The sequence below is a fragment of the Myotis yumanensis genome, unplaced genomic scaffold (genome assembly GCF_028538775.1).
Source record: "Myotis yumanensis isolate MYYU_CA2020_CCGP unplaced genomic scaffold, mMyoYum1.0.hap1 SCAF_3, whole genome shotgun sequence".
NCBI lineage: Eukaryota > Metazoa > Chordata > Mammalia > Chiroptera > Vespertilionidae > Myotis > Myotis yumanensis.
Window position 1 is genome coordinate 91738564 of NW_027223754.1, and position 12116 is coordinate 91750679.

General features: G+C 39.6%; 1 pseudogene; it reads right to left on the minus strand.

The window, feature by feature from the left end:
* Positions 1-578: 578 nt before the first annotated feature.
* Positions 579-2039, minus strand: LOC139006247 (cytochrome b-c1 complex subunit 2, mitochondrial pseudogene; annotated as a pseudogene).
* Between the last annotated feature and the right edge of the window lie 10077 nt (positions 2040-12116).

Here is a 12116-nt window from a genome sequence, read left to right on the forward strand (position 1 = left end):
AGCACACCAATGGGAGCTGCTAATAAGACCACCTTTGAAAGCTTGGGCTATGGTTTTGGTGACTGCTCTAGAGCTACCAAATGAGCCAAATTGTGAGCTGGTAGTCTCTGAGTATCTACTACTTGCTCTGTTCCTTGACAGTGAGGAGGGAAGTGAGACACTGAGTGAGGACTATAGTTAGGAAAGGTAGGTAATTGTAAGAAAGGATGCACTCCTGAGATTGGGGGTGCAAAGATGTCTTTAAATTGATACTACTGTTAAAAATACAAAAGTCCAAATTATAAGGTGGCAAATTTTAAAATAAAGTTTCCTTTTGGCTATTGACTGTGTTTACTTCTTTTTGATAAATATATAACTTTGTATCATTATGCATTTAAGTACGTGACTAGGCCCAGATGCTGTGTAGGGCACTAAAATCAACCCCAGATTTTCTCTGGAATTGGGAAACAGAGAGGAACACCATCTGATCATTTTTTTTTCTTTCTTCTTCTTTTTGTTTTTTAACATTTGAATGTTTTATTGACTTTAGGTCCTCTGAGAACAATTACCTGCATTTATGCTTTTTAAAGTATTTCACCTCATTGAAAACAAAAATATATGATACAGTATAGACTTATGACATTCCTGCGTTTGCTGCTCGGGTTTGAGAAAACATCCAGCTCTTTCTTGCAATGTGTTTCAGTATTCAGCTCATCAACAAAAGGTGTATGCCCCAAATTTCCACTTGCTGCCATTGACTTCTGGCCAGAAACAAACATCTTTGCAGCATTTATGACATCAGCATCAGCTACCGAATCAATCGGTTGAAAGACTAGATGGTGGCATGTACGAATCAGCAGCAAGAGTCTGAGACCTGCCTTCATCCAGGAAACCTTCAGAAGACTCCACTGACATTAGGTACCCATCCTTCAGCTTGTTCTTGGCAGCCTGGACATCCGTGCTAGAAAGGTTTTCTTGATCAATTGCTTTTACTTGGTTGTAGGCAGCCTTGATAAAGTCTCGGCAGCTGCAGCCTTGGAGAAAGTATAAATCCCAAAGAGTGGAGAATCTGAGTAACTGGCATAAAAAGCGAAAACATCAAATGCCTGGTGAATCCTCTTGGCAACAGTTTGGTACAGAAGGCTGGTGGCATTGCTGTCCTTCTTGACAGGTGGCCCAGCACCGAGGACATGCTGGAGAACACTAAAAGCATTTGCTTCTGCCCTTCCTGTGGCAGCACTTTCTGCTGCAAAAAAGAGCATGGACAAGACTGTCTCCATTGTGTTCTCAAATTTCACCTCCAAGGTATCTGGCCTTTGCACCAGGTAAACCAAGCCCACCCCTCATATTCAGAAATCATTCGGCAACTTGTTTCAGTATAGGGTGAATCACACCAAGTCCAATCAAAGCCATTCTTGCACTTGTAAACTTGTTCTGAACATAGTAATGTAATTCATCTGATGTCACTTTCCCAGTCTTATAAACAGGACAATACAAGGAATTAGCCAAGACATTTTGGTAATCTGTAGAATGCACATTTTCAATATGAGCCTGTGGATTCTGAAAAGCTACACGTTTGTCAATTCTTAGCTGAGACTAAAGGACAGCTACCTCCCAATGACGAAATTTAGGTGCTGCGGTGACACTGAGCAGGAACTCCATTAGAATTTTGATGTCACCTGCAGGCATTCCACAGTGTAGGCCATGTTTTAATTTGTTGAAGTCACACTTAATTTGCCACCAATGGCTTCAATTCCAGGGGTTATCTTGAAAGATGATGCTCCTTTTGTAGTCAGACTGAATGCAAGATGAAGCAAATGGGAGGTTCCTAAATTGTTAGAATCCTCGCACCTTCTGCCTGCTTTATTAAACAAACCAGTTCTTGATGGAGGAGCGTGGTTTTCCAAAGAAGCCATCACTAAACCGCTTGGTAATTTGGTAAACTCAAGGTCTTGAGGATGTGCAGGCACTCCTGCAGGAGCAGTCATGGCTTTCACTTTGGGAGCAACTTTGAGGGAATAAAATCTCAAGAAGGATCTGGCTCTGCTTGGCAGCTTCATGGCCCAAAATTGCTCTGACCCACAATCATGGCCAGCTTGAAGGAAAGCAAGGTGGTGGCTGACTATCTGATAATTTTCTACTGTCATTAAAATTTCTACCACAGTGAGTTGCTGCTAACTAGTTAAGTGGACTCATTTGAGTCTGCATTCTTTCCCTTCCCTGTCCTCTGGTGGCAGTAAGTGTGACTAATGAATGCATAGAGACCAGGCTCCAGAAAGCTCCAGGAGGCAGAGTCTGAGGCATTGACCACACATTAGAACCCATGATTCTCTTTAGTGACTTCAACAGTCAGTCAGGAGATTCTGACAGATAAAATTCAAATTAACCACACATTGATTCTTTTTTTTTTAAAAATATATTTTCATTGATTCTTTACAGAGAGAAAGGGAGAGAGATAGAGAGTCAGAAACATTGATGAGAGAGAAACATCAACCAGCTGCCTCCTGCACACCTCCCACTGGGGATGTGCCCGCAACCAAGGTACATGCCCTTGACCGGAATCGAACCTGGGACCTTTCAGTCCACAGACCGACGCTCTCTCCACTGAGCCAAACCGGTCTTGGCACACATTGATTCTTTATTTTAAAAATTAAAGAAGCTTTCAAAAAAGGACATTAAAATAAAGTTGAATAAATTAGGAATAGAAAATGAGTCTATGGATATGTTAATTGGGTGCAATTTGCCTTCATTGAGACTTAACTTTGGCTTCAAGCTTCATGGAAACCCAGACAAAAGGGAAACAGGACAAGTTGCATGTTCTTCACAGCTCTATAGTTGTAATCAACCTAATTTTTATCAACAGGGGAGTGGTTAAACACATAGCAAAGTGCATCCCTCCTCATGCATCTCTCCCAGTACTGTTAGGTCTCATCAAATAATTGAATCAATACCCCCTCCCCTGGGAACTGACCTTTAGGCCTTCACAATGGACATTCCACTTGCTAAGATCATTATCTCTCCCCTCCGGACTTTCCCAGTATCTGAACCTGTACAGAGAATTCTCCTCCCAGATAAAGCCCGCCTAGAGTCCTTTAAAAACCTCTGACTCACTGTCTTTGGGTGCTGACACCATTTTTGGGCTCAGCCCATCTGGTATCCAGATGTCCTAAAAAATTTATAATCCCTTACCACTTTGGCCTCGTGCGTTCCTCCTTTGGCGACCCTAACAGTAACCACACTTTGTTGATGATTTGCAGTTTCTCACAGGAGAGGTAGAGTGTACTTCATCACCCTACCAATATTGAATTGGCCATGTGACTTGCTTTGGCCAATGATATGTGGAGAGAAGTGACAATGTAGTGATCTTAGATTTAAGAGGTGTTATTCCACTCACCCCTCTTGAGTTTTTGCCTTCATAAGAGGAATAATAGCATGTTATTATCCCCCACTAGTCATAGGAAGATGTAACAGACACATAAAACAAACTGGACCAACCTGAAGTTCAGAGTCCTGAGGAGCCTAGCTGAATGAAAAAAAAAAAAGATAAAAAATATAGCTGTTGAAAGTCATTGCATTTTTGGAGTGATTTGTTTTGAATCATTACTATGACAATAGCTGACTGATACAGTGATCTTCTATGACCAAATCTGGAGAGATATTTGTGATATATTGTGAGAATGAAAGTTTAAAAAGTAGAATCATAAAATTCTACTTTTCTAGAATAATATAAATGTCCAATCTCATTTTTAATAAAAAGAATATGCTTATACATCTAAATATTAAAAAACGTGAGGGATGGCATTCACATATTTAAAATAATTTAAGGGGTTCAAAATAGGCCTCCTGAGGTATGTGGATTATTTTCGTATGTGGGTTATTCTGAGCTGAAGGAAATTAAGACCCTGTGGGATCAAAAGAAGCTTTTACTTCTTTCTTAAAGAATTTAAATTGGGGCCTTATCTAAATAAGAGTTATCAGCAGAAATGAGTTTTTATGATCTATCTATAGGGCAGGGCAACTGCTGAAATTACTGAACATCTGCTCGTCTTATCATCCTGCAAATTACCCTCTTCACTTCTGAAGCCTCAAAACATCTTATATCATCTCTTAGCTCAGAATATCATATATACCTCATTTTACCTTTCTTTCTCTGCACTGCTCATGCATGTGGTATCCCTGTATATATGTATATAATTAAATTTGGTTATTTTCTCCAGTCAATCTGTCTCATATCAATTTAATTATTAGAGCAGCTGAAAGAACCTAGAAGGATAAATAAAAAAAAATTTCTCCCCCACAGTATGAACTTGAAAAGTATACACATTTTTATAAAACTGTTTGTTGCTTTTGCCTGTGTGTATGTGTATACAATTTTTGAATTAAAAATGCTTAAAGATCAAACACAATAGCTTCAAAGCAGGCTGCCACTATAGCACTGTGGTGGTCACCTTGTCTAGGGGTATCTGGGTGAACTTTTTGCTCAGATCTGCCCTTCATCATTGCCTGAGTATTAGGTACTGTTGCAAACAACCTTTCATTCTCTCAGCTACGGTAGGTGCAAAGGAGCATAGCTCACAGCTGTATAGCTAAGTAGAAACCAAGTTGGTTTGCTAGTTTGCTTTATTGCCTCCTCTCTTCAGAAATATCTGTACTATAGGCATTACACTAAGTGCTTGGGAAGCTGTGGTGAACAAGATATTCTTACAGAGTGTTGGTGGCATTGAATCCTAGACTAGTACTTTATCCATTATTCATACATACACATAAATAATTTTATAAAAGTGCACAAGCATAATTTTATAATTTGCTATTTCCCCCCTAGTGCTGTCATAGTCTGTTTAGGCTGCTATAACAAAATACCACAATGGGATGGTTTATAAGTAGCAGAAATTTATTTCTCACAGTTCTTCAGGCTGGGAGTTGGAGATCAGGGTGCCAGCTTGTTGGGTGAGGGCTTTCTTCCCGATTCATAGCTGTAATTGTGCTGTGTCTCCATATGGCGGAAAGGAGTGAATAAGCTCTCTGGGATCTCTTTTATGAGGGTACTAATTTCATTCAGGAGGGCTACACCCTCATGACCTAAGCTCCTCCCAAAGTCCCCACCTCCTAATGCCATAGCCTTTGGGAGTTATTTCAACATACATATTTTTGGGGGCTGGGGACTTTTAAACATTCAGACCATAGTGAGAACAAAGTTATTTTTTGTTTGTTTGTTTATTTGGCTCCCCTTCTCTTCCCCTGTCTGTCCCATTGGATTTTTTGTCTCCCTGTCCCATCCCACTACACACATAACCACAGCAACAAACTACTTTATATTTTTCTTTTTTTTTTTCTTTATGACCATATATCCATGTATTATTGTGTGAGGTAGGGAGAGCAGTGTTCTTGCCTCTATGAACTGTGTGGTTACTTTTTATTTTATAATCATAGAGACACATGTAGTCAAATAACCTCAAGGACAAATCAAGGCCAGGTACATATCAAGATAATTCCATCAGGATTTTCTTGCTCCAAAAATTTTTGGCAATTGTTCTGCTGACCTTAGTGTGGCAATGTGGCCTGTTGCCTAGAGACCATTGTGCCTCACCCTTATTCCTTATTTAATACAAATGCCAAGGTTGTCTCAGTTCACAGTGTCACATTCCCATTGGCCTAGGTAGGTGAGTAGGATAGAACAGGTAGTAGCAGATGGGTCATTGGCCCAGTGTGTCACATTCACATTGAGACTTTGTAGTTGGGGTGATCAGTAATATAATATCCAAACAGGAGACTTTTGAAAATGAAAGGAGGTTTTTAAAATATTCCATCAAAAGAGAGAAAAGAAATTGACACGCTCCCAGGCAAACTGAGTCATTTGCTACAGTCCTTTTTGTGTTAAGAGGTAGAGATGGACTGACAATGTTTGTGGCTTTTGCAACTTGCCTTTCCTTTTTAATATCAGGAGCACCCCTTCCCCCACTCTCATCCCTCAAATGTAAGTGGTCAGGGCTCTCAATCACTGGGAATCCCTGGTATGTTTGTTTCTCCCCAAGGAGTTTATATTTTAATTTATTTCAGGTAAGTAAGTTTAGAAACTATGGAATATCAACAAGTCAAATTTTATTGGGCACCTGGCATGTGCCACACATTCACTGAGCAAAAAGCTAATCATGGTTCATATACCAGATGGTCATTGAGAGACTTAACTGAGACAATACATGCTGAGCACATAGCATAGTGCCTGGCACATAGTAGACCCTTATTAATTTTTGTTATTGTTTTAACTATCATTGTAATCATTGAACAGCAATAAATATAAATAAGACAAGATTTGTTTTCAAAATCCTGGCAATGGTGATGGGGCACATAGAAACAAACATTTAAACACAGTGGTGATAAAAGTACCTACAAAACTAGAACATAATGGGTGTGACTCATTGTGCCTGTAGGTGGAAGCACAGTGTGGGTGTAGGAGGGGATATTTGACTCCCTTACACTCCTGCAAGAGGCATGGAGGCTTCCTAAGAGGAAACAACCTTTGCTTTAGACATTTGGTTTCATGTAATGCTTAGAAAAATCATTTACTTAAAAGGAAATTCAGTATATAGGTATTTGTATTTTATAACAGTAAAAAGATTAGTAATTATGATTATTTTAAAATTAACATATTATAGCCTTGGGTTCTGAAGCTGGGAGTGTGGATTTGAATTCTGGCTCTATTGTTATGGAGCATGTGATTTTAGACAAGTAATTGAGCTTCTTTAGATCACAGTTTCTGCATCTGTGAAGCAGAGATATTAGTAAGATTTATCTGAAGGAGTTCATGTGAGGGTTAAGAGGTTTCACCAATACACAGTACCCAGAGCAGTGGATAGCACACAGTGAGAGCCCCTCAAATGTCACCCATAACTTGATGCTTTAGTGTCCCCAGAGATTGTTAAAGTGCTATTGCATAAGTTAAATTCTTTTAAGAAACAGAAAAATGAATATGAAGTTAAAAGGTGATTTTTACATGGATGAAATGTGAATCCATTGAACAAATTTTAAAAGCTTAAAAATTCTTCTTTTTTATTTTATTTTTTAAAATTTCTTTATTGATTAAGTTATTACATATGTGTCCTTATCCCCCATCAGTAGATGAGTGGATTAAAAAACTGTGGTACATCTACATAATGGAATACTACACTTCGGTAAAAAAGGAGTTCTTACCATTTGCAACAATGAGGATGGAACTGGAGAGCATTATCCTAAGTGAAATAAGCCAGTCAGAGAAAGATAAACATCACATGGTCTCACTCATTTATGGAATATAATGAACAACATAAACTGATGAACAAAAATTATTCTTCTGATTCCATAGATCTTGTTCAACTGTAGTATCAAAAGATTACACTATTTTTATCAAAGTGTACCATTTATACCATATGATCAATTGAAAGCATCCTGTTTTCTTTTAAAACTAGAGGCCCAGTGCATGAATTCGTGTATGGGTGGGAGCAATCAGGAGTGGGGCTGGCTGGGGGGGAGGGGCTATAGGCAGTTGGCTGGCTGGCCCTGCTTCCTGGTTGAACTCCCGGTCGAACTCCTGGTTGAGGAAACAATTTGCATATTAACCTTTTATTATATAGGATAACAATTTGTCCCATAACAAGGTGGTTTTCCAATGTTGCTAGAAGAGGAATGAGATGTAAGTCTTCTAAGGAAGGCACAAAAACTCTCACTCTATAATAAAATGCTTACTCTAATAAAGAAGGTTAAAGCCAGAGCTCCCCCAATTCCCTATCCCAGGCAAAAAACTGAAGAACTGCAGGTCTGTGCTGAATAGATGAGGAAAAAGGGACCCATCAGCATAGCCCAGCAGCCTTCCCGAGAAAGGAGGAAAAAAGAGGCATCAAATAAATTAAGTTAGCAAAAGTATTTAAATATTCTTTCATTTCATTCAATAAATGTAAGCCAATGTACCAGACACAGCGCTCAGTGCTTTCACATGAGTTACCAATCTCTCTGTATCTTAGACAAGGATGTCGCCCTCTTGGAGCCTGGACAGAATTCTAGCTGGCCCTCAGCCGAGGGATCCTGAGCCTACGTCATCTCTAAAATGCATCATTCACCTGGGTGGTACCTTTAGTTCTCCTTCGCTAATGTTCTCTGGCTGTAACTACTTCTCTTTGAATGTCCAAGAATATTCCAAGATTGGCATTCCCTTTGACAGCTCTTGAATATTTCACAATTAGCATTGAGCAATTAGCACAGCGACTGGTGACCCCTAAATTTCTTCTTGGATTTAACAAATTGTCTCTTCTGTTCCATCCCCTGGAATGTTGTAACTTGGTAAAATAGGAGTAGAAGTAACACCTGCTACATAAAATTATTGTGAGAATTAAAAGTTTTAATAGGTAAAAGTCCTTACAACAATGCTTGACACAGAAAAACTGTCAATACATATTTGCCACTATCATTATTGTGAAGTGCCACCTGTGTGTCAGGTACTAGGCTAAGTGCTCTCCATGTGTTCGCTCATTTAATCACAAGAAAAAAAATTGTATTCACTTACTTATATGTCTGAGTGATAGAATTTGATGACCATTAATATTTTTCCTTCCCAAACTTTTTTATTTTATTTTAAATTTTGTGTTCCCATCTCTCTTTACCTGATATCTACATCACACCAACCACATGGATTGCAATCTCCAATTCTTTTCTCTCATATTCTCCTCTCCTTCAACCTGACTGCTCCTCATCAGATTGGGCAGATTTAAAATCTCTCCCATATCTTTGCTCATTTTTTCTTCTCCCTGTTCTAGCCAGGCTCACAGGACATTGTCATAGCTTCCTAACTGTTTCCTACCCAGGCCATTTTGTATACTGCCATCCAAATTATTCTCCCATGCAATAGTTCTCAGTGAGTGCCTAACCCTCAACCTGGAGTCTAATATCCTTTTCTTTTTGGTCTTAATCATTCTCTGGACTGTCTCCGAACCTGTCCCTTATGCACCCTATTCTGCCAAACTGTGTCCTCTGCTTTCCCACTTAAAATTCATGCTGCCCCATCCCCCTGTAATTCCTGTAATTCACATGAATATAATTTCCTTGTCAAACATTAAAGCATTACATAGAAGTCCTCTTTGACCAGCCCTCTACCCACCCCCAAGCTTTTCAACAGCTCCCTGGGAGATCACCACCATCCTTGGTCAAAGGGCTCTCCTTTCACTCTTTTCCTATGCACTTACGTACATATATATATGCACTCACAGAGAATTTATGGTGGTGCTTGTTGTTTTGTGTGTGGGTGTATCTAAGACATAAATAGTATCCAACTGTGCTTACCATTCGGCAACTTGCTTTTCTTCCCCAACAATATGTCCTGGCAATCTGTCCAGCAGGATGCATCTTAAATGCCACCAATAATTCCCCCAAACTTTATAAGATTTCCACTGTACTGGAAGTACTCTCTCTATCAACACTCCTTGGAGTGTGTATTAAGAAGCTTTCTACATCATATGTGTGTATAGTAGAATTATGAGTGATTTTAAAATATTTTATACTTTTATTTTTACTTTTTTTTTTTTTTTTTTTTAAATATATTTTATTGATTTTTTACAGAGAGGAAGGGAGAGAGATAGATAGTTAGAAACATCGATGGGAGAGAAACATCGACCAGCTGCCTCCTGCACATCTCCCACGGGGGATGTGCCCGCAACCCAGGTACATGCCCTTGACCGGAATCGAACCCGGGACCTTTCAGTCCATAGGCCGACGCTCTATCCACTGAGCCAAACCGGTTTTTGGCTATTTTTACTTTTTTATAATTTCAAAAATTTCAACTGTTACCTCAAAATTATATTTAAACAAAAATATGCCAGGTTAAAGACACACACACACACACACACACACACACACACACTCCACCATACATGCATTTACTTTTTTAAAAAAAATATGTTTCTTTATTGATTTCAGAGAGGAAGGGAGAAGGAGAGAGAGATAGAAACATTAATGATGAGAGAGAATCATTGATTGGCTGCCTCCTGCACATCCCCTACTGGGGATCGAACCCACAACCTAGGCATGTGCCCTTGGCCGGAATCAAACCTGGGACCCTTCAGTCCGCAGGCTGACGCTCTATCCACTGAGCCGAGCTGGCCAGGGCTTACTTTTTATTTTTTTGGCCATAATTTTATGTTACCCAGACATCTATTAATTTGTCTTGATATTGGGACTGAGCCTTGGCGAGGCAACATGTAGGTCACCAGGAAAATGTGCCACTGCTGCAAACTCCCCAAACAGGCCCAACTCTTGGACAACAGCCTTAGTACCAAGGATATGAGAAGAGCAAGTCTCAGATGAAATTCTGCCACACTGTGTTCGAACCTGTGCAAGAGAAAAAAGGGGTGCTTCTGCATACCTTTATAAAAAGTTCATATTTACATTATTATTTTATTACATAATCATATATTATATACTGCACATTAGATAAATATATAGCATTATGTTATATATTACATAATTAATTATAAATTATGTAAACACATATTACATAATATATAATTCTAATATATTATAGATATTAATAAAAAAGTTAATAAAAGCTCTACAATCAAGCACCATGACTATGTATCATATCTGCCCTCCTTGCCCAAATGTGTCTGCACACCATGTCCACCCTCATAAACCCGTGTAGTGGAGAGGCCCCCTGCAGGGTTCAGAATCTGTGGGCTGTTTGGAAACAACCGTTCCCAATTCACAATAATGCTGGGTTTAAAACAAACTTCAACAGACAGTCGTTATTTAAAATTTGATATTTTATCATAGATTTAAAAATTATTGCAGTAAAATATTTGTTTTAGCACCCTTGCACTTGACAATGAAATTACATTCATGTGAATTACAGGAATTACAGGGAGATGGGGCAGCCACACATATATCCATTTATTCACTAAGCATCTATTAACAAACAAGCACCAAGTGCCGTGCAAGCTGTTCTGTAAGCTCACTGTCCTCTGGGTGTAGGAGAGCTGTGTCTTCCAGAGGCAATCCTGCTGGACCCCAGAGGTAGGATTCTGTGACTCATTGCTTGCATTATACAAGGAGACTCCCACAACAGTGGAAGTATTTTAAAATATTTTAATCCACACTTCTCAACTTTACTTTTTGTCAATTCTGAACAGTCACCACACTATTTAGGAAGTCTTTAGTTTAACCAATTTAAAAATCCATATAACACACACTCTGCTAATTAGCAAAGCCTCAGGTATTGACCAGGATGTGGATATGGTTGCCCTTGTGGTGGTCCTCTGGAGTGTGGCTTGTTTTTTAGAGTGAAGCTTGAATTAATGGCAGATTCATCAAATCACATCATCTTTGCTTTATGTTCAGTAAAGTAAATTACAGGCCCCATAACAATCACCCATGGTCAATGGACAAATTGATAATCTGGTTTACTTATCTCAGTGAACTGGGAGTGTGGTGGTCCATTCTGGGTTATTAGGCAAAACCATATTTGTACTTGTGGAGCTCAGTTCCAGGGAAGGAACCCTGGGAGGCCTGGCCCTACCCCTCGTTGCCCTGGTGGTCCCTCTGCTTTGCCTTGAGCATGAAGTGTCTGCGGTCAGCACCTATGGCAGAGATGGCTGTCAAAACACGGCTGTGGTGCCCTCAGGGGAGGAGTCAGTGGGGAGAATCAGATTAACTGGAGTGAATGAGTGAAGGCAGGGGTAACCACCTGCATTCAACAACAGCAGCATGGAATATGAGTTATTAAGTCACAGGAGGTGTTAACCAACAGGGGCCATTGCAAGAAGGTGTGGAAAACTCGGGGTCCAAGAAACGGAACGGGGTGAGGGCTTCAAGCCAAGGAACTATGACTTCAGGGTAAAGCCTTCACTGTCCTCGAGGCTGATGTGACAGGGGAATAAAGATCGTAGACTGGAGCACAGACTGGTACATGACCAGCACTAAACCAAGGTTTGTGGAGTGAAAGACATATGTTGACTCTTCAGCACCCTGGGGTCCTAGCTGAGTGATCATTACACATTCCTGCTACTATTTAAGATATCAGACAGGACTTATTCTAAGTCAGATTCAAGATACAGTCCGTAGATATTGTTCAACAACAACCTCTGAGATTATGGCTCTATTTTCTAGGGATCTCAAACTTT